General features: G+C 39.9%; 1 protein-coding gene across 14 annotated transcripts in view; it reads right to left on the reverse strand.

The window, feature by feature from the left end:
• PCDH15 (protocadherin related 15) overlaps nucleotides 1-21,850 on the reverse strand; it is a 678,468-nt gene that overhangs the window by 393,777 nt on the left and 262,841 nt on the right. The gene's annotated exons all lie outside the window — the stretch shown is intronic.

Raw genomic sequence — 21,850 nt, forward strand, 5'->3', positions numbered from 1 at the left:
AGTCATAAACAATTAATAAAGAATTTAAAAAATACAATCAAACTGAACAATTTTCATATAAAACACAAGAAGTTCTAAAATAAAGACACCAAAAAAATAAAACCCAGCAGCAACAGCAATAACCCCCATAAACAATACACCAGCCCAAGAATCTGTTCAGAAGCCTCAGCTTCTGTAGCTGGAGTCAGTCTGGGCAGTGCCCTCCCAGGCTGGGTGGAAAAGGCCTGCAAAGCAGGGAGCAGGTCTTCCAGGACTTACAGCCAACAACATCTGGAGTGCACCGTATTGACCACCCCTGTAGTATAGCTACAGATGGAGATCACTGATGTTTTCACATTCTGATGGTGGGCTTCCTGGAAGCATCTGTCTGTCACTTTGGAAAACATGAAGTTAGACTAGATAATCATCAATGGGGTCAGCTATCTGCATGTTCAGATAGAATGGTAAATAGAAGAGAGTTACAAATCTCCATGGACATGACTATGGGTTTGCTTTCTAACTAGAATGACCAGAAAGGAGACAGTACTCTGGTATTATCAGTAGTTGCAGAACAGATTGAATTTGTATGGAAGAGTGATTTCCCTATTCGATAATTGCTATGCTATACATATAACTATGTTTCCCCCTTTATCCATACATGTTAATGGAGATTTCCATGCACACTGCTGCCTACAGTTGAAGACAAAATACTGATATAGGGCTGGTTTGCACTTTATATTTTGCTTTGGAGGATAACCACCTGCTTGGGTGAATGTTAGTAGCAGGGTATATTAAAGGGGGGGAAAGTCACCTTTATTTGCAAGGGATTTTTTTCAGCAGTTCAAATTCTCTGAAAAAGAGATGAGAGAGAGGAAAATGAATATTGATATGTATGAGGGATGGAAGTGAGGTTTTTTGCACAGAGGAGCTCTCTTGAAACCAGCCATTCTTTCTATTTGCTCCTATTTATGAAGCTTCCTGTCCTTTGCCAGTGACATTCAGGAGTTTCAGTTTTTGCAGTGTGAAAAGTAAACCTTTTGGTCAGGTTATTTGCCAAAAAAAATAGGTTAAATTGTGCTGTGCTGTGAAGTATACAGCTCATGCAGTTTGACAGGAGTGGTATTTGTCTTTTTCATTTGTGCCATCAGCTTATGAAATTGGTCCAGACATAGTCAACAGAAACTACAAATTCATTCTTTTAGTTATTCACACAAGTTACAGAGCAAATTTGATTTGTATTTCAGTATTTATGTTCCATTACAAATGAATCAGAATAAAAATATATTCATTGTATCGTGTTATATACTGTGGCTTATATAACTCCTAATATGGTGTGCTATAATTTCATCAATTCTTTTTATTCCTTTATAAGTTGATTTTTTTAATAAAAAGAATCTACTGCATACAAAAAATACAAATTAGTTTGAATTTTATGACTGCTACCATGAAAAAAAGCAACTTTTGAAATAAATTCATTTGGTTCAATTCTCCTCCTACAGTATGATCACAAATGAAACTGCTCTTAACTTTTGATTTCTTGCTGATGTGGATTAGGGTAATACAGTTATTATCCTCTTTGAAGTAAATTAAGGAGAACCAATAGAAATCAATAAAATAATTAATTATATGGAGATCAGGAACTTTTGCATAAACAATTCCTATAGTTCAGCAGAGGGCTATAGTTTCAACATAAAACTAATTTATTCTTGGCAGAAAACTTGGTTCTCTCTCTCCGTAAACAAATGCATGCTGTTCAATTCAATAAATTATAAGACTTGGCATTCTTATTGCAAGTGCTTACACTTTCTGTATCCACCAAGACAATGAATTTAGGGCAACGACAATATGGGGGAAATAAGAGGACTTTTATGTTAGTGCATGTTAGGCATGCAGACAAAAAGGACAAAAAAGGTTTAACATAGGCGTGCTTGTCTTACACCGGCAGTTGGTTAAGTGTGAGCCAGCAAACCTGTGAGTGAGTCAGTCAGAAACTAACTCAACACAATATAAAGTTTAAATACTCTGGTGTTTGTAGCAAGTTTGCCTTGGTCCCTGTTCCTTGGCTAGAACCTAATCTGTGTTGGAATGGTGCAAGGAGGACACATTGCTGGAAAGACCCTTTATTACTTTTGCTGTAAGCTGTCTGTCTGTCCTTTGGCTGATTAATATCTTATACCCCATTTAAATGTGTTTATGGGAGGGGATAGGGAGGTTTATTTGTGTGTGTGTGTTTCTGTTCCATCATGCATTTTGTGTTTTTGTATTGAATTTTACATTGTGAACTGCTCTGAGATTTATGGAAGGAGGACGGTATACAAATTTAATAAATACAGTCGTACATTGGTTTGAGGACAGCTTAGTTCTCAAACCTTTTGGCTCCCGAACACCGCAAACCCCAGAAGTGACTGTTTCAGTTTGCGAACTATTTTTGGAAGTCGAATGTCCAACGGGGTTTCCACAGCCAATCAGAAGCCACACTTTGGTTTCTGAACGTGTTGGAAGTCGTACGGACTTCCGGAATGGATTTCGTTTGACTTCCAGGGTATGACTGTAATAATAATAACAGCAGGACCTGCTTTATGTGTCTACACTATGTAAGAGGTGGACATCAGCGGCAAAGTGCAGGGTGTTCCCCAGAACTGCTTCAAAGTTATCAAACAGTCTCATCAAATGAGTGCAAACCTGTATTGCTCTTCAGGGAAGATGTAAAGCCTACCGCTGCTGGGAGTGCACCATTTATATCCGATTACTCTCTGTGATTTTGTTAGGGTGGGGATGAAATCGTCTTTTATTTTTTCTTTATTGGAAGTAGACTTGAACGTTGAGGAGAGGCAACTCAAATTAAATAAATATTAATGTGAAAACAAGTGATCAGTGGAGTTGCAATTGTTATCCATTGCAAGGCCTTATACCAGTGGCAGGCAATTTCTGGAGATCCTCTCTAGAGCAACAGCATTCTGGGGAGAAAGGTTATGTGACAAATATACCAACCGACTCGAGAACAGAACCTTTCATCAGAACGAAACAAGAGAACCAACTTCCATTCACATATAGGCAACTGTCATGCCTACAGTACAGCTTCACAGAGAATCATTTTCAGAGAGAAACACCTGAAATAATCATTCTAAATAAAACATGTCTTCCGTTCGTTGTGCATCATTTGGTTTCATAGTCTTCAGGGAAAATTGCACAAGTAAAAGCAGGCTGCCAACTGACAACTTGGCAGTAAAAATAATTGGCATCAGACTTTAAGGTACACGGATTGTGTGACAAACACTAGTACAGCATATATTAATGAATAAGTCTAACAATCAAATCAATCTGTTGCCATCAGACCTGCAGGCCAGACTATTACCATTTATTTTCAAACATAAGCATTTGGTGCTGAATGCCAACTGCTGTGTTTATTATGGCAAAATGTGTGCATTATTACTTAAGGGTGGTATAGGGGGAAATGATTTTCACTTACCACTAAATTTTATGCTTGGCAGTTCAAATTGATCTGATATGTTTTAGATGGGTAATGTTCATTTATTTCAATTTCTAACCTCCCCCATCTTTGGGGCTCACACAAAACAAAAACCCACTGAAAGAATTGTTTCCACTTATTTCAAAAACTGTGTGACTGTAGAATACCTATAATATCTAATTGCTCATTTAATTGCATTTCCAATTATTGTAATGGAATTCTTAGAGCGATTTACAAAATACTTTAAAAATAGATTCAAAGTTTCATGCAACAAAACAATGACATAGAACATGTAACAAAGATCAAACAGACTAAAACTAGCAACAAATTAAAAACACCAGAGGAAATAAACAGGCTTCAAATAGATATCAAGACAAGGCAAAATTGAAGTGGTTTGATTTTGTATAGATTTAGATGAAGAGCTGAGAACGGTGCAATGAAACACCCAACCTTGGATGCTGAAACCACTGCATAATTATTATTTTTCTGATTACTGTAAAGTGTCATGTGAATGTGCGGTACGCATGCCAAGAGCTTGCACTTTACTGCATTTGAGCTTAAACCTATGAAATCTGGATTAGGCTACATGACAGAGAGTTAAACCCTCACCACATGTTTGCGATATGCCAGAGCATATGTTGAACTACTGACCAGCATGCCAAAAATACTGCTCACTCCATGCCGTCTTCATGATATCACTTAGCTATTTATCCCAATCTATGTTCTGTAAGAATTCTTTTTGAGCATATGTTTGTTTAAAACTTATTTCTTCATTATTATTATTTTTAATGATCCAGAACATTTACAACCAGATCTTAACATGCAATAGAGGAACTACAGTTAATAAAAAACAACTTTTAATGCTAAAAAGGATTGCAACACAAAGTGAAAACCCACCAGATAGTAAAGGTAAGAGGTAAAGGACCCCTGCATGGTTAAGTCCAGTCAAAGGTGATTCTGGGGTTGTGGCGGTCATCTCGCTTTCAGGCCAAGGGAGCTGGTGTGTGTCCACAGACAGTTTTCTGGGTCATGTGGCCAGCATGACTAAACCGCTTCTGGCACAACTGGACACTGTGATGGAAACCAGAGAGCACAGAAATGCCATTTACCTTCCCACTGCGGCGGTACCTATTTATCTACTTGCACTGGTGTGCTTTCAAACTGCTAGGTTGGCAGGAGCTGGGACAGAGCAATGGGAGTTCACTCCATTGTGGGGATTTGAACCGCCCACCTTCCAATCAGCAAGCCCAAGAGGCTCAGTGGTTTAGACCAGATAGTAAATACACCTGGTGCCTATATGACATCAACACTGGATTCAGGCTAAAACCCTGGGAAAAGAAGCAGAGGAAACACCCTTTACGTTATATATTTATTTATACCCGACTTTTTCCCTTACTCAAGGTGGCTTACTAATAAAAAATAAGAACAGCTAAAAACAGAGAAAAGCCCTTCTCTCCCTGATTGCCATCTATTACAGTTCAGACGGCAAAGGCACCTGGAGGAGAACTTCAAAGATGACAGTGGTGAACCAGCAGCTTGATGTGGAGGCAAAAGCTAGGCTACATAACAAACACACACACACACAGAGAGAGAGAGACAGAGAGAGAGAGAGAGAGAGAGAGAGAGAGAGAGAGAGAGAGAGAGAGACAGAGAGACAGAGAGTTGCAGGAACATCCATCCCCCAGTAAAGCATTTGACAACTTTCAGTGCTGTCTTTGTGCTATGAAGGAAAGAAGAAAGTACAGTTGGTACCTATCTGAAGGGTAATTTTACATTGGCATTTAGCATAGCCTGCCAATTGCTGATGGGTTGCATTTCTCTTGTTGGCTCACAATTTGGCTAGGCCCAGCCTCATTCCAGTCCAATATGATCATTTTTCACAACAGAGCACCAAAAATTGCATGTTGATGATTCGTGGGGTGATGGTACAGTTTTATTCTGAATGTTTACAGCATATTTTACTGCTAAACCCATTTTCCTAGAATAAATGCAGCTTGAACCTGACTTGATCAAGCTGTGTGATATTCTGCTCAGTCTATATTTGCAGGTACATCACCAAGTTCCCGCTGCGCTCTGGGGGCTTCAGGCAGCTTCAGCGAAAGCAACGCGAAGCCTCCGGAGCGCGGGGGGAGCTCTCCCTCTGCGCTTCGGAGGCTTCGCGTTGCTATCGCTGAAGCCAAGGAGCCTGCATTCACCCCATAAGATGCACACACATTTCCCCTTAATTTTTGAAGGGGGAAAAGTGCATCTTATAGAGCGAAAAATACGGCACTCATTATGTACTGATATGACTTATGGTTCCACAGTTCAGTTTATAAAGATAACCACCTCAAGTTCTAAGGTATTATTTATCTTTCCATAGAAAGGTGCCTTATACTAAGTCAGCCTTTGGTCCATCTAGTTCAGAATTGTCTACTGCCAATGACTCTCTAGGGTTTCCTACAGGAGTTTTCCCCAGTCCCACCTCAAGTTTCCAGGGACGGACTGAGATATGCCTCTTCCCCAAGGTATACCCATAATGATACTGTGGATATTTTTTTAACTCTTTCCATTTAACTGCTATTTAATAACTCCCATTTCTCTCTTATTTTCTTCTGTGTTAAAATTCATAAATTCCAAATCAAACTTGTAATATCTAATTTCCATTACAATCAACACAGCCCTTTTTAGTTTTGTCCTTCTCATCATTTTTCTTCACTTGATGTAACTTGCTGAAGTCCCTTGAAACCTAACTTAAGCATCTTTCAGGTCTGCCTGCCTTCCTACAGTTTATTTCAATGTTATAGGCCACTTAATATGTATAGACTATGCTGACAAACTTTTTCCTACTGCCTTTTCTGTTCACATGTTTTATTAAGCTTTTCATTAAATTTGTGATCCGTCTTGGACGGACCCCTGATGCTACCATCAGCTTTTAGAGTTCTGCTTGCCTCTGGGCAGAATTAAGGTATTCTCTACTTCATTCCACCCCACAGAAAAAAGAGGTGGTTAACAGGCTCTCTGATATAGCAGAGGGAAGACTCCCACTGAGGAAACAGGGGAGGCTTATGAATAACCCATCCAAACATTTCTGAAGGCTTCCAGATCTAGAGAGCCCATGAAAAAAGATGTTCATGTGAGCAAATGACTTCCATTTCCAACAATATGACTCAGTACCACATTTAAGTGCAGTAAGAAATGAATGGTAATCTCTTGGGGATGTTTTCGTAGACTACTAAAAGGGATGCAATGGATAAACTCTTGCAAATGTATTTCATCACATGCAGAAGTCACTGGTGTTTATTTTCATAGCAGAACTCTTACTGACACAATAGTGAAACTGATATCAAGGATGCATTTCCTAACATGGGCAAGAGCTGAAGATCTATTCTTCTCTTAGTTCTTAACTGGCCCAACCTGCATTCCAATCGTTTTAGGAAGGCGTTCAATCACCTCCCCACGTTTTGTTGTTGTTATCTGTGTGACACAGAATTTTTCTTCATGATCTCGATTCCACATGCTAATTTAAATGCAAATGAATTGCCAAACTTTTCCAATGTTTTGTGCAATGTTAGCTATGCATTAAAATGTCTGTAAAGCCAGCGATATGAAGTGTTTAAATTCATGTCTAGATTATCTAATCGAGAGTTGTTTGAAGATGTGTAAAACTTGTTTTATTTTATTTATTATTATTATAATTATTTTAGTATTTTTATTGATACTAAAAAAAAGAAAGAAATTATATGCCACCCTTCATCCAAAAACCACAGGGCAGTTTGTGACAGAACACAAATGTCAATAAATGACATAATATCTATAGAATATAAAAATAAAAAAACATGTTATATATATAAGCACTATGTTGAGTGAGAAGCAGGGAAGTGAAGATCTTCCAAGGTGAGAGACTAGGAGAAAAAAGGAAAGCTTCCAGATGAGAGCTGGGAGGCTCCACACTTTCTGCAGGTGACAAAAGTTAAGAGCTCCCTTTTTCTGTTTTTGCTTTTATTTAGATTTGTTTCTTTTATCTTATTGCATTAAGGAAAAACTTCCATAACTGCTTATGGGGAAAAACAGTTATAGAAATGCATTTATAATAATAAGAAAGATATAATTGAATACAGATTCTCAGAAAATACATATTACTGTAAGAGCAACAGCATAGGAGATAAGGGAGGAGAAAATCGGCACCAGGGTCCCCAAAATACAACAACAACAACAACAACAACAACAACAACAACAACAACAACAACAACAACAGTTGCACCATTACTGAATCTTCTCTCTGCTGAAAGTAGCTTTTAATCCAAGCCACACACACAAAATGACAGAGCCTCCTAGCTCTCACCTGGGAGCTTTATTTTCCTCTCCCAGTCTTTCATTCAGCAAGCTCTTCCCTGCCTCTCACTGAGGATTCTGATATCATCTATCTGCCATTTTCATAACCCCCAATGGTGTCTTAGAAGCGAGACATGGGAGGGGAAATTCCTTGTGGTGTCTCTCCTTCAAGGTCACTGTGCAGCAGGCTGCCTTTATTATTCTAGCCATAGTATCAGATCTGTACAGAAACTCATTTATTTAAAACATTCTACTCCCTCTTCAGTCGCGACTCAGCAGAGTCAAAGGGAATGTATGGTTTTATTATGGTTTGTTAGAAAAGTATATGTAAGGAAAACAATAAAAATTTCCTTTAAAAAACCCAAAACATTCTACTCCCTCTTCAGCTTAGAAGGGAGTTCTTATACGGTACTTACAATCTTAAAAAAAGCAAAAAACCTTTAACATAAAATAAAAGGGATAGGGGTGGGTGGGAAGCAAATAGACACCAGTTCTTAAAGGTACAAAGATCATTTGTCATGAAAACAGATCCAGGGAAGGACAAGTCAAAAGGAGCTTGTCTCTCAGCTGAACTGATGGTGTGGTGCTTGAAATTCCACTAACAGTGCCAGATATTCCAGGAAACACAACAGAATTTTGCGGTTTCTGAACAAGTTTTACACATGCCTTTATTTCCCCTCCAAAAAAACAGGAAATGTGTTTACTAAAAAAAAAAAAAAAGTCTCTTCATCCTCCATGCCCTGGAAAACCCATTGTTATTGATGTATTTACTCAAGCCCCCGTGAAAGGCTGAAAGAAACAGTGATACAGACAAACTGCCTCCACCCCAAAGCTTGGAACCTCTATTTAAGTTCTACTCTGAAGAAATATATATACAGCCTTGGTGGAGAGGTGAGGGGGAACAATGTTGGCAGTGACTGTGCTCTCTGCCCCCTCCATGTACAATTCTCCAAAGAAATGCAAGATGTAGCACAGAACACACTATGTACTATCAAGACCTGTTGCAAAAGCTGCAAACTACACCAAAGAAACTGACAAGCTTGAGGCGGAATCCATTTCCATGGTGAAATAACTTTTTCTAATCATACTACAGAGTTATCTGAAGAAGTATCTGAAGTATCTGAAGAAGTGTGCATGCACACGAAAGCTCATACCAAGAACTAACTTAGTTGGTCTTTAAGGTGCTACTGGAAGGAATTTTCTTATTTTGACTATGGCAGACCAACACGGCTACCTATCTGTACAGAGTTAGAGTAAGGCTTCTCAGCATCAGTGATATCTGCTCTTAGCGTCCTTTGCACACAAATCTGCCAGTTTGTGCAAAGCATCCAGACACAAATAATTGGTTTCTCTGAGGAGTGTAGACATCAGTTTATGCATCCAGAAAACTTCTAAATAATTGTTTTTATCACCTTTATGAAAACTAAACTAAACAGATACTTGCCCACTCAGTGGATCTACAATATCAATGTCAGAAATGAAAACTGGTGGATTACTGCAGTATCCCTGCTTGTTTAGTTGTAAAAATAAGGCTTTTTAAACAAACAAAGCTTAAACATAGGAAAAAATAACAGCTGCATTTTGTATAGAGGTCTGAAAGTTGTAGGCACTCATTAAAAGGATTAAGGGGTGTGATGAATGCTTACCTGAACAGTGGATAATCTTATTCCGCCAGGTCTTAAATAGTCCCATAAACTTAGAAAGAGCTTAAAGCAAATGTTCACCTTACCTTTAATCTATAGTGACCCAAATAAAACTTCATTTATTTCCCCTACCACACAACATTTGCTTATCTAAACAATTCTATGATAAGCAGATAGTTTCTTTTTCAGACATAGTAAGACTGAGCAAAAAATGTCCTGTTGTCTCACATTCAGATGCAAAAGAAGATCTTTCAGATGCAATGAGTGTTTGATTCTACTCTGGAATCCTTTCTCAGTAGGACAAGAGTAGGTAGCTCACTTAGCAATTTACCAATTTTTTTTAGGATAACAAAACGTTTTGAATAGTGCAAACCTAGATACTGCCTTAAAATACATATCCAGCTCCCAGAGAGCATCTGCTAAGGACGCTCTTGTTTAGAGCTTGAAAAACAATTTAAACAAATAAGCAGAATCAAATAAATAAATAAATAGATTTTGAGTTAGCATCAATATTTCTGGCACCAGTAATGCATATAGCTGGAGAAATATTTGACATTCCCATTGATGGCAAGCATAGCATAAAAAGAAAGTGTATTCACATCTCTGCTCTTTTTTCGTATTATGTCTGTCATTACTTCTAGATAAGAGCAAAACCTCATCCCCAGCCAGTGAATGTGTTGGGTTGTGTGTGTGTGTGTTTTTTTTTTTGGGGGGAGCCTCAATGCCATATTACAAATTTATATACTGATAATTAAACTGATTTTTTTCCCCATTTTGTAAATCAAATCTAACCACCACTTTTACTTAGTTTGTATCAGACGCCTAATGATGACAACAACAGGCAAGCAGGAGCAGCATAGTAGGCTGGAGGAGAAAAGCCATAAGATTTAAAGCTGCATTTGTCAGGCTTCATTATTTTTGATGGGGCCTGGCAGTGCCAGGGTCAGAGGTGCTTGAAAACAGCAGCGGGAAAGCGAAGCAGACAACATACTTAGTGAGCCAATAACAAGGTACATGCTTCCACAATCTGCACATTTAGCAGGGCTTTGCTAATAAAACAGACCATGCCTTCTGCCCCTCCCTGGCAAAAAGTCTGCTTTTACTTTACATGGATTGATCATCACCCTTCATCTCTGCCACTAGCTTCCTCTTTTCAGGTCCCCTGCAAATGGCCCCCAGGGCAAAAACTGGAGAGGACAGAACTGAGATACATTGGACTGACGTTTCCACAGCCCACAATGCGGTGAGAATACTTGATTTGTGTTTTGTGGAGACTAAAAAAATGAGATTAGATCCAGAGAAGGCAGTGTTTGATGGCAGTCTGTAGCTAAGAAGGTCTGGGCTGAGCTACAAAATGGATGGGAATGAAACTGCTTCGTAATCTAATATGTGCTGCCGTGAGTTTCCTTGGTAAGTGCTAGGTGCTTAGAGTCTGTGGGTTATAAATGTGCAGTGTTGTCGTGTGCTCCCGTCTTCCTTAAACAGCAAGAAATTCCAAAACCAGCACAGCATCACACATGTTAGAGGGAAGGAAAACAAGAGACATGAGTTGCTATTCCACCAAGTATTCAGAGTAGGACCACTGAAATTAATGGACCTGAGTCACATTCATTAATTTCAATGGGCCTACTGAATGCCACCCCACTGGTGGTGGTTGTGGTTGTTAGTAATTGGTTCTTGCTTTAGGCAAACCATGAATGGGGACAGATGAAGGCGGGAATTCCTTTTTCAATGATGCAGCAATGCTTTTTAATGTGTTGGCCTTGCACTGAGCCTCGGGCAGTAAAATATCTTGAACTGGCACTGCATAACAATACTATTATCTCTATCTATCTATGTATCTATCATCTATCATCTATCTATCTATCATCTATCTATCATCTATCTATCATCTATCTATCATCATCTATCTATCATCATCTATCTATTTATCAACCTATCTATCTATATCTATCCTCGGCTGAGAAAATGCATGCGCTTGGAGTGTCAGAAGGGACCACAAGGATCTTCTAGGCCAACCCTCTGACGTGCAGGAATCTTTCGCCCAACATGAGACTCTAGCCCAGTGTTCTTTTCTATGCTGCCAGGCTGATCCAGATGATTAAATAATAATTTTTAAATTATGTTATAGTTAGTGGGCTGCAGTTTAGATTTTTATGTGGTTTTCACTGTACACGTATCTGTTGTACACCCGTGTGGTCTTTTTTTATGAAAGGATGGTATACAAGCATTAAACAAATAAATTAGCAAGCAGAATTCTGGTCATGGAACACTCCTACTGATGGAAGCAGGAAGGTAACTTTCACTTATTTCCCCTTCCCTCTTGTGTCATTCCCACAGAATCTGTTCTGGAATGTTAAATCACCTTCTGAAATAGTCTTGGGCGGGAGACTGGAGGGCAAATCAGGAAAACTGCCTCCCTGCTCCCACTAGCAGGATTTTCTGTTGGACCAGAATCCTTTAATGAATGGAAAGATCCCTGTCTGTATACAGAAGTCATATTGGTAATTGAGAATTAGCAGGTGTGTGTTTTATTACTTTGCTTATTGATTCCTTTGCAGTTGCTTCCTCATTGAGCATATCCACAAAAACACAGTAAAGCATTTTTAAAATGCTAATTCCACCAGTAACATTTCAATCATTTTCAAGTCTATTTTATCACACAATTACTGAGCACTAAAGTAAGGAAAAGCATAGTGTTGTTTTTCGTTGTTGCTACAGTAAACTTTCTGAGGTTGATTAAAGATTTCTGAACATCTTTTCAGGCTTCTTCAAACATTGTATGCACCTATATATTGGGAAGATGTTCTTTGTGGTTTATCCCTAGTTAATCTACCTGATTTACTGTTGCGGGGATTTCAAAGAAAGAGGAAACCCAGATCAGTGAGGTGAATAATTTTGTCATTTAAAAATGCTGCAAGCCACGAAAATAAGTCTGTTAACACTAGAAAAATTACATTTCTACATATGCCTGAATTAGATTTTAAATGAATGCTGAATCCCTTGCATTTTTATTATTTCACTCCAACTGCAGAGCAAATAGATCCGACAGTATATCCAAGGATACACTGGTTGTCAATCTTTTTGCTTCTGTGGAAGAGGAATTTTTGCCACATTTCCTCTGAATTTAATCATGAGTAAAGAAATAAAAAACCATCAAAAAACTATGTGTGAAACTAACAACTGTTACAAAAAAACATATTTGCTGTCCAATACCAATTCACACAGGTGGCGCTGTGGTCTAAACCACAGAGCCTAAGGCTTGCCGATCGGAAGGTCGGCAGTTCGAATCCCCGTGATGGGGCGAGCTCCCGTTTTCTGGTCCCAGCTCCTAGCAGTCTGAAAGCACGTCAAGGTGCAAGTAGATAAATAGGTACCACTCCAGCGGGAAGGTGAATGGTGTTTCCGTGCTCTGCTCTGGTTTGCCAGAAGCGGCTTAGTCATGCTGGCCACATGACCTGGAAGCTGTCTGAGGACAAATGCTGTCTCCCTCAGCCAGTAAAGCGAGATGAGCATGCAACCCCAGAATCATCCACAACTGGACCTAACAGTCAGGGGGTTCTTTTACCTTTACCTTTACCTTTACCTTTACCAATTCAATAGTTCATTAGCACACCACAACACCACAAATAGATTAGACATCACTTTTGGGGAGTGTTAATACAAACTGAAACTGAAATCCTTTTCAGTTATGTCCCGATCAGCAGCTTGAAAAGTTGTGAGGTTGTTTCCCCCAACTATCTTTCCAAGGCACTTTCTTCCACTGCTGTTCACATCAAAGCAGGGGCAGGAATGTCTTGATCCAATGATTTCTTTCCCTGCATCAAAACTCCAATTCAGTTACGCTCTCATCTGTGCGCACACATGCCATCTATATGCATGGGCAAAAGCCACTGGAATTGTTCACACCACAGTGGAACCATAGCTTCTGTTTTTGCATAGCACAGAAGCTGTCTTGAGAAAAAGAGCATTGAAGAGGAATATTTCTCTACAGGATACAGGCGGATTGTGGCTAATGTCATGTGAACCCGGCTTAAAAACCAGCAGTGGCAGCATGTTGGAGCTGCATAAAAGTTGTTAGTTATGAAGTTTCTGTGGAGACCACCGGGAATGCCCAGGGGAAGGAGCACATCAAAAGAGGGGTGTTTCATATCTTCCATGGGCCCATGTCTGAGTAAAGGGTTAAAGAAGTCACTGACTTACACCTGGTCTGCAGCAAGTGTGGCTTTACTTTTGAGAAAGAGGGCTGGGTAAACCTAGAATGTAGGTATTTTCTCTTTGACCCCACCCATTGGGATTTAGGAGAGCAGCCTAAAGACAGTCTCTGGCAGGGAAGTGAGGGTTAAGCCTCCATTGTAAGTAAGACAGACTCCCCACATCTTACTTAGAAGTCTAGCTGTTCCAGCCTGTTAGGTATAATTGTTTAATTGACACTGCAATGGGGAATGCTGAAATGTGTATTACTGCAGGCTTTAGCATGGAGAAAATCCACCAGAGTAGAGCTGCCATATGTCCTCTTTTTCCAGGACAGCCTTCTTTTTCATGGGTATGCAAAATGAGAGTCATCAAAATGATCCATAGTTAAAAGTAAAAGTCAGCAAATGTGCTCTCTTTTTTGCTCTTCAGAATATGGCAACCCTAAAGTAGCCACTGAACTCGTGGGTTGATAAGTAACTATTGTTGTTTTCTTCAAGCTAACACATGAGTGTTTAACCTTAGATCAGGTGACAAAGGTATTTGGTTAAAAATCTCAATTTAGAAAGGGAGCTGCCTTTAGTCTTTGCTCCTGGGCTCTGTGGGAGTAAGGATTTACACGAAGCTTTCCAGGAGCACATAGCCTCAGGCTGCAATGGAGGCTGGGGTGGAGGAGAGATGGAGTTTTGATATCAAAGCTGTTTAAAGTTACCTTTAGGAAGAAAATGGAAGTAAAAGTTGAGAATTTCCTCCTTGTGGCAGTGCCAGAGGATAGAGGAAAAGGGTGCACTTATGTGTGAGGGTCTCATTTATTCAGTTCGCTTTTATAAAAATTCTACTGCAAACCTTCTGGTACACTAGTTTAGTAAAAGCTATAACTAGCTGCATCTATTGCAGAATGCAGCAGCCAGATACTTCATAGCACCAAGTTACTGGCAACATGTTACCCCATTGCTGATAGAGCTTCACTGGTTGCATACCTGCTACTGGGCCAAGTTTGTGCTGTTTCACAAAGCCCAAAACAACTTGGGTCTAAGGACTGTCTGCTCCGTTTTGCTCCACCTTCATCACTGAGGTCCTGTGATGAGTGGTTGTCCCACACACCAATCAAGTTCAATTGACCCTTACCAGTAAAGGTTTGGAAGGAACCTTTGCCTTCGTTCAAACATCTTCTGAAAACTCAACCATTTAGACAGGCCTTTAAGACATTCCCCCCTTTTTAACCAATCCATATTTGTTGATGTTTCTGTTGATGCTTATGTTGCATACCACCCTGATATATTTTTATGAAACTGCAGGCGATAAAAATTTCAAACAATAAAAATGTGCATGTCACTGCTGCTATGCTCTTGTTCTCTTTAAATGCCTCCTTTTAAATTTACATGCTATTAATTTGAGTAAATATTTATCAGCCAGTAACTTTAGTCTTATAATCTCTGCATATTTTCCGTCCCCATTTCATTGTGTAACCTCCATCTTCACTGCCTTCAACTCCAGCACCGTCCTTGCAACTGCAAATTTTCTGTAAAGATTATTTCCAATGGGAAAAGAAATATTTTTAATGAGCCCTTTACACATTCAGCTCTCCATGCACAGTAATTTGAAGTATCTCTTTAATTTGGTGTAGACTGCATAGTCAAACATAAGCATTATGACTTCGATTACTGGAAAGGTCTTTATGAATCACAGCAGCTAGTAGGGTCCAGTATAATGGTCTTGGTGATGGCCATGCAGCCAGACTTCACTGCCATAGCAGTCTATGGCACATTTTAAGTGGATTTTAAGTTCCTGACCCCAGCAACAACAAAAATGAACATTGATTTCTAAGTATTTTATTGCACTCTGCAAACCTTCTGGAAGCCAGGATGCCCAAATAAGCCCCTAGTTACTAGCACAGATGGCTTTAAAGGGGTAACTAGACAAATTCACCGAGAATAGCTTAATCAACAGCAACTATTCATGATAGCTAAATGATGTCTCCACATTGAGAACAACCCCATGTTGTATGAATGCCTACTGGTTTTGGACATGTGAACAGTTAGAGAGGCCTTTGGAAATTGTATCCACACAATTGTTTCATAGAAAAAAGCTTCCTGATTAGACAGATTCCAAATACTCAGTTGAAGACCTCTTGCATCTTCCAACCAATTTCTTCACCTTGCCCTTAAACATTTAGAGATTAGCTTCAGTTGTCACAACAACAGTGGAAAAAGGTGGTAGCTACCCCTCATGGTACATATTTTCACCACAGAACATTACTTAGTTTGTTTGCATTATAAGTGAGCCAGGTGGGCTGAGTTTAAACCAATAAAGCAAAAAGAGTGCCCATGACAATTTCTTGATCTTTTTCCTACCCAAAATACTGTATATCAAAACAATATTGCAAAAGCCATGTAAGTATTTGAAGTCACTAAGCAGTCTCACTAAACAGATAAAAAATGCACAGCAATGTTTAATGGATTTGGCAGTTTTTAAAATGATACCTCTTGACCTAAACTTTCTTTGACATATCTTGGGAAAGCATGCAGAGCTCAGTAATAAAAGCGGATGGTATGTTATATAGATTTGCCTGCACAGATTATCATTAGGTGCAGAGCATTCTGTGAAATATATTTCTCTCTCCCCAGGATGAAGAAATAAAATCTACTGAAACAGAGCTAAAAACAACAACATAAAAAGATTATATAGTTTCAAAACTGGATGACCTTGCAGACTGCCCCCAGAGTCACCAGAGGAAATGTTTTCCAGTAAAAGTGTCTGGGGAATCTTTGCTTTCACCTGTTATTTTGTGTTTTACAGGTGCAAAAACTGAGCTCCTCAAATTTTTCTGTATGAATTGATCACTGCACACCATCTCCTTCACAGAACTAACACAGCAACAAATTACAAATAGTAATTTTTGCATGTGACTTGTTCTGAAAATCAATGGCTTATTCCATTTTAGAAATAGAAATAATAAGAAGTAGAAGAAGAAGAAGTATTTATAGCCTGCTCTTCATTGAATGTGTTCAATTCAAGAGAATGGAACAAAGACTACCACACAAGCAACAAAGCAAAATACATACACAACAGAAAAAATGGGTGGCAATAAGCCATAGCTGGTATTTCTCTTCCCTTTCCAGGAAACTTATGGGCCACAAGGTCAGTATGGATGCTAGGAAAGACATGCAAGTGGATTTGCTGATCTCTCCCATAAGGGCCAACAATTTACTTTAATTTCTATTTATGTGTGTGTAACATCTGTTCCTGTAGAGAAGGGGTTCTCTAAATGATCCTGAGTAGTATATCTATTTCAGTACTATTCACTTTTGTTCTTGACAAGAAAGAGTCAGTTGACTCAGGAGATACCAGTTCATTGGTATTTAAGGATCTAAAGCCTTGTCATTCCTTGGGATTATTGGTTTTCCTGCAAACATAGTGGGTGGTCATTTCCTAGAAACAGTATCAGATGTCAAATAAGGATCACACCCAAATAACTTGACAACAAAATAGGGCTAAGTTGAAATTTCACAGAAAATAATTTACTGACAAATGTTTGAAGCTTTTCTCTTTCTTTTTGAGTTCCTTTATAATATCTCAGAATTTCTGTCTTTTCCCAAAGAATAATTTGCAAAATTGCCCCACCCCCATATTGCCAACCATTAATTTTGGGCTCAGTTGTGAATCCAATTTTAATTTTTCCTACGTAGTCTCAAACTGCGTCTGTGCACAACTGATGTGCATCTGTGCACAACTAATCTCTGTTCTGCTCTTTTTATTCTCAGAGACCAAGACAGGGAGGTGAGCTGGTTGCAACTCTGCACTCTGCCATAGACTCTTCCTGCTCACTAAACCCTTGCCTCTGACAGCTCCTCCCCTCAGTCTTCTCCCTCTGGTCACTCATTGTTGTCCCACTACCAATCTTCTGGCTCCGAGTCTTCTCCCCTTGGGGGTTCCAATGGGGGTTTCCCAGCTGGTTCCTCCTACCATTCCTCTATATTCAGCCAGTCCATGACACCTACTTGGCAATCTGATACCAGACTTTTCACAAGTATTAATACTATGTGAAGTACCAACATGTTAAATCTATACCCACTTCCAGCCCACCACAGCCTTAATGTGATGAAGTTTAATCTTTGAAATACTAAACAGGCTTTGAATATGCTAAAGGATTGCTGAGCAACCAGAGTTTGGACCTGGGTGACAGAAAACAGTTTAGGTTCTGAAGGGACTGAACTTTGATAGCTGTGAGTCTGGTACTACAGGTAAAAAAAAGGTAAAGGACTCCGGATGGTTAAGTCCAGGCAAAGGCGACTATGGGGTTGCGGCACTCATCTCGCTTTCAGGCGTTTGTCCACAGACAGCTTTCCAGGTCATGTGACCAGCATGACTAAACCGCTTCTGGCGCAACGGGACACCGTGACAGAAGCCAGAGCGCAAGGAAACGCTGTTTACTGGTACTACAATCTCTCCTCTGGCCCCATAAGATCAGCTTAAAAAGGTAAAGGTAAAGGGACCCTGACCATTAGGTCCAGTCGTGACCGACTCTGGGGTTGCGGTGCTCATCTCACTTTATTGGCTGAGGGAGCCAGCGTACAGCTTCCGGGTCATGTGGCCAGCATGACTAAGCCACTTCTGGCGAACCAGAGCAGCACATGCAAACGCCATTTACCTTCCCACCGAAGTGGTACCTATTTATCTACTTGCACTTTGATGTGCTTTCAAACTGCTAAGTTGGCAGGAGCAGGGACCAAGCAATGGGAGCTCACCCCGTTGTGGGGATTCGAACCACCAACCTTCTGATCGGCAAGTCCTAGGCTCTGTGGTTTAACCCACAGCGCCACCCACGTCCCTTAGATCAGCTTAGGCTGTGCTAAATTAACAGATAGTTGCAAAGATAACACAAAGCCCCAATGTCCATATCTATAATAGAAACTCATTCTGTGAAGAGTGCCCTGATTTTTACCCTGCTTGGGTAGCAGAAGCAGCAGCATGCAATGACCCGTCTTGTGTTAACAGCCATGGCCATCATGAAAAATGATGTTGAAAGCTATAAAGCAACATTTCAAGGAGTATGCTGTAGCTAAAATATACTGATATGGAACATTACGTGATTACCACTGAGAAATTTACTGTTCAAGCAGAATTGTTTGCACCGTTTGACTAGAAAATATGGCACATCTTCTGACAAGGATAGGCTTATTGAATTCTTCTTCTTCTTATTTTTTAAAAAACTTGCTATCTCATCCAAGGATAATACACACTTCATGCTGCACATGTAGGTGAGGAAAAAACACTGGAATCCCCTAATAAGTATGCAGAGCATACATTGTGGTTTCAACACCAGGCTGCTTATTTCCGGGGAAATGCCATCAGAGAAGCTACCCCCCCCCCCGCCAGGTTGTGTCAGGTAAGGAAAGCTGAAAGGCTGTGCATACACATGCTTTCAACAAGTGCTGGAAACCAGAGCCAGAATTCAAGGGGTGAAGCCCCATCCTTTGATACTACTTTTTTCCATGTCCGGGGTCAGGGAAAGGAGCAGCAGAGAAGCTGAGAGGCTGATAGGCGTACAGCATTATCTGGCAGAGTTAGATGAAGTCGAGAGTTAACTGAAGCACAGAAGGAAATTAAAGAAAAAGAATGGGGGGAAACTGCATGCTGCTTCCTACTCAGTTCTCTCTAGAAAGACGACACTGAGAGTTTGACCTCTTTTTCTGCACTCTGCAAATGAGTCAAATCACAATGGTATGGAGACATAATAGCTGGGTTTAAATGGCAAGGGGGAGCGGGGAGTGGGGCTGAGAGAAGCTGATAACTCCAACATTTTTACATCCCTCAAGTGTGATGAGTAATGGACCTTTTCAGCAAAGCCAGCACATAAATTGCTTATGAACACACAGTTATAGGAATAAGCACTTTAGTGCACACGGCTGTTTAAAATGGATGGTATCCATTTTATCCGGGAATTGTGAATTTATCTGAAAGGAGGGAGAGGGACTAAAATGACGGAAAAGTTCATTTTTGGGGGTGGTGGGGAGGTGCATAGAGCAAAGATCTACCTGCTAAATAATAGCAAACAGCAAATGGCAGCCGGCAGTTGTTGTTATATTGTTAGTACCTCTAGAGGGCAGTGAATAAAAGAAAATAGAACACCAAGAAGCCAGCCATGGCACACAAATCACAGTGCAGTTTTAATACACAGTGAACAACCTCACATCCAAAAGCTAGCCTGCATTTCTCATGTTAACATGTTTTATTATTTTGCTTCTTCACCCTATAGCCCCTTTTGTCCTTGTCCCAAAGGAAATTAAGACTACTATATATATGAAACTACAGTGGATTACTCATCATAATATCTCTGGCTTTGCTTTCCTTCAACCTGTTTCCTCCCAACTAAATTTGAACTATAACACAGGGACCTGTCAGCAACCTGAAGCAAAGAGATGTTGGTGACTGGCTGGCTGCATTTAAATAGTATTTTATCCTGTTTGAAACCAGCTGAAGTTTGTCAGTGCTAATAATGAATAAGCTTGTTACAGCTTATTTGAACATTTAAGTTAGAATGAGATATTCCTCATATGCATTTTTTCAGGGGGAGGGACAAGTGAAAGCTTAGTGAAAGGAAGGAAGATGGATCGACAGATTTGCCTGAGAATGGGGAAGAGCTATTTAATTTTATTTAGCAGCAACATGTGTTGTTTAAAACATCCATATAAGATTTAAACTGGTTTTTGAATTTGCTAGTCTGTAATTCAAATATCAGCCCTACATTGGCTATCAATTAAAAAACAACAACCATGCTTCCCTGTGATGTTTCAAGTGTCACATGCCAAAAAACCCCTAAGGGTATAACTTATCCTTACTTTAAATGTGTAATTAGAATCAACCAAGTTCAGGTCTCCTGAAGAGGGTCAGGAAAAGGGGATTTAAGCCTTTCCACTGCAATCCTGAAAGGGGGGGGGGGGAAGCTTTTCTGCAATGAAAATCGAAATTTGAAAACAACCCCCCAAAAAAATCAAGTTGTTTCCCAAACTTGTTTTTAATTATTTTCTTTTTTTTTAAAAAAACCCCTGATGTTGCTTTAAGTGACACATTTACAGTAATGTATAGTTAGCCCCTAATTTAATACTAGAAATAACCATTTCACTACTTCAGAAATAGTCGCACAAGGCTAACTCCATGCTGTGGATATCAGAAAGGACACTTTGAGATATAACAGAAAATCCAGAATAAAAGATACAGTGAGCAAGTATGCATTCACCAAACTGGCATTATCAAAATGAACCTCAGGTACTAAGCTGACCAAGAGTGAATAGCCATTCTTCAGACCTAGGGTGTTTGTTGATAGCTTCATTTTTAAATTAAAGATTCCTCACTTTTCCATATAAATAGAATGGTGTTAATGCTAGGGATCCTCGTCTGCTTTTTGCCAGACAAATAGTGGTAATAAGCTTCATCTTTACATTTTTTATTATTTTGGAAACATTCTTCAAGCCCACAAAAATAAAACGGCTGAACATTCATCCTCAAAATGTAGGTTCATATTAATTGGCTGAGCACAAGAGGACATGATGGAATGGATGAAGGACATGATGGAATGGATGAAAGACATATCGCAATATGAAGACACTAGCTGAAATACTTACACCAGATACAAGGGCATCCTGTTAAAGGGATCCTGGAGGAAACACACAGATGGGGTCTAGGGCCATAGCACTTCTCCAAAAGGTGATCTTGGTGGGGTGGTACCTGTTTGATGTGTCAAAAGACTCCTCACCACTGTCTCAACCTTTCATTGAATCAACCAGCAGGAGGTGGGCTGATACAGGTTATAGGTAAAGGTAAAGGGTAAAGGGACCCCTGACAGTTAAGTCCAGTTGCGAACGACTCTGGAGTTGCGGCACTCATCTTGCTTTACAGGCCAAGGGAGCCGCCGTTTCTCTACAGACAGTTTTTCCAGGTCATGTGGCCAGCATGACTAAGCTGTTTCTGGCGCAACGGAACACTGAAACTAGAGCAGTGCACAGAAACGCTGTTTACCTTCCTGCCGGAGCAGTACATATTTATCAACTTGCACTTTTTGGCGTGTTTTCGAACTGCAAGGTTGGCAGGAGCAGGGACTGAGCAACGGGAGCTCACCCCGTCGTGGGGATTCGAACCACTGACCTTCTGATTGGCAAGCCTTAGGCTCTGTGGTTTAGACCACAGTGCCACCCGCGTCCCTGATACAACTTATACCCAATGCCTAATACAAACCCCTTAGCTCTCTAAT

This window comes from Podarcis bocagei (assembly GCF_964188305.1).
Source record: "Podarcis bocagei genome assembly, chromosome: 4".
In the NCBI taxonomy this organism is placed as follows: domain Eukaryota; kingdom Metazoa; phylum Chordata; class Lepidosauria; order Squamata; family Lacertidae; genus Podarcis; species Podarcis bocagei.